This window comes from Magnolia sinica, chromosome 12 (assembly GCF_029962835.1).
Source record: "Magnolia sinica isolate HGM2019 chromosome 12, MsV1, whole genome shotgun sequence".
Classification (NCBI taxonomy): domain Eukaryota; kingdom Viridiplantae; phylum Streptophyta; class Magnoliopsida; order Magnoliales; family Magnoliaceae; genus Magnolia; species Magnolia sinica.
The window spans coordinates 45,445,774-45,448,127 of NC_080584.1; the positions used below are offsets into that span (position 1 = coordinate 45,445,774).

General features: G+C 39.3%; 1 non-coding gene across 1 annotated transcript; it reads right to left on the minus strand.

The window, feature by feature from the left end:
* Nucleotides 1-749: 749 nt before the first annotated feature.
* LOC131222176 (small nucleolar RNA R71) lies at nucleotides 750-856 on the minus strand. The gene has a single exon (XR_009159884.1). It is a non-coding gene; the product is annotated as a small nucleolar RNA R71 (small nucleolar RNA).
* Between the last annotated feature and the right edge of the window lie 1,498 nt (nucleotides 857-2,354).

Sequence of the window (2,354 nt, forward strand, 5' to 3'; positions counted from 1 at the left end):
CTTTGTTTCTAGAACTGCCTTTGTTTTTTGTTTTGTAGGATTCTAACTTATCAACTCCTACCTAGTAACTTTGTTCTAACTCTCTCTCTCTCTCTCTCTCTTATTTCTTATTTGCTATAGTTTTCAATTCTTACATCTTAGGTTACAAATTCTGAATTTGAGGGCTAAGAGTGTTTCATGCCCAAGTGGGTTTGTGACAACACTCGATGTCTCTTGAGTAAAGGATGATTAGTTGAGGGGTTATCTATACGTCACAGGATTAGACACCACTTGAGATCCTCAAAGTCAATTGAAGTGATGGCTGCCAATCAATCGGCCAATTAACTTGCAATTCAACCTCAACCTTTGGTTGAGGAAGTTCAGGATGAGAATGAGGTGCATCGTGCACCCCCTCCTTGTACTTTATGAGATTATTTACAACCGGTGGGGGTGTGCACACATTCATATATGGTTTTTTCAGAAAATACAGGAAACATGGATATCAAGCCAGGAGTGATCCAACTCCTTCCAAAGTTCCATGGATTTGGATTGAAAGTCCATGTTTACATATGAAAGAGTTTGATGAGATTATAGCCACTTTATATTTTCCTAACGTGTCTGAGGACACGGTTAGGTTGAAACTCTTTCCCTTCTCTTTGAAAGAGAAAGCTAAGACATGGTTGCACTAACTACGTCCACGATCTATTGGCAGATGGAACAACATGGCAGGAGAGTTCATAAAGAAATTCTTCCCATATCATGAAATGAACACCCTTAGAAAGTCGATCATGAACTTCGCCTAAAAGGAAGATGAAACATTCTTCCATTGTTAGGAGCGGTTCAAGGATCTTGTCAGTTCATGCCCACAATATAGTTTTGAAACGTGGCACATAATAAGTTTCTTCTACGATGGACTGACATCTTCCATGCGCCAAATGGTCGACACAATGTGTAATAGGGAATTCATGAACAAAGATGTCAATGATGTGTGGGATTATTTTGACAAGCTTACTGAAAACACACAATCGTGGGACAGCTCCCCTAGACCCAATACCACTTCTAAGCCTACTCAATCAAAGAACAGAGGCGGAATATACTTGTTGAAAGGAAGACGATATTAATGCTTAAGTGGCTAGTCTCATAAGGAAACACGATGCCATGGAACTTAAGAAGGATAAGGCTAAGGAAACTATTTGCGGTATTTGTGCTTGCAATGTTCATACAACTGAAAACTATCCAACAATACCTGCTTTTCAAGAAATATTGAATGAGTAATCGAATGTCGTGAACAATTCCCAAAGGCCTTTTAAAGGACCCACTTCTGACACATACAATTTAAGTTGGAGAAATCATCCAAACTTCAGCTGGAGGAATGGACAAACTGCTACTCCTCTAGGAGTCCTTAACCAATTTTTAAATCAAGGAAAACCTCAAGAGGAATTGGTTCATAATCCCACACAAACTCAAGAGTTTATCCAGCAAAGTACTCTCCAAGCCTTACAAGAACTTACAAAGGCTATACAAAAGATAGACTCATGCATTGCGGTCATGGAGAAAGGGATCCTTCTAGCTCGACCTATCCCTAATCCTAAACCGTAATATGAAGTTAGTGAACCAAGCTCTTCAAACCAATTGGAGCAAGCCAAGTCTATCACCACTCTTAGGAGTGGGAAAAAATTAACAAATCTATTTCGGTAAGGGCTAAAAAGTCTAAGGACCTGGAAGAAGATACAAATGATAGACCTAGCATTGCCCCAGATGGGTTGGAATTGGAACCTCAAAAAAAGCCAATTTCTCCATTCCCCCAACAGTTGATTGCACCAAAACCACTCTTTAACTCTCAGGACATTCTAGAAGTGCTTAAACAAGTGAAGGTTAACATTCCTCTATTGGAGGTCGTTAAACAAATACCTTCATATGCCAAATTTCTGAAAGATTTATGTACAACCAAAAGACGACAATATATTAAAAAGTAAATCTTTTTAACAGAAAAAGTGAGTGCCATCCTAAAGCAAGATGTGCCACAAAAATACAAAGATCCTGATAGCCCAACCATCCCTTGTATAATCGGGAACTACTAGATTGAGCATGCACTTTTTGGCTTAGGAGCATGCGTAAATCTGATTCCTTACTCGGTCTACGAACAATTGGGTCTAGGTGAATTAAATGTTATGCCCCAAACTCGAAAATCGGGCTCACAAAATTTTTGATCACCGAATCCGGCGCCGACAGCCTCCATAGTACCCCTTTCTCTGCTCTTGGCACCCATATACCAGGTTTCGATCCTGGGATCCTATAAGGAGGATTTTAAACATGAATTCATTTCATAATAAGCATAATATAGCATAATCCATGAACAATAATAACAAGAACAC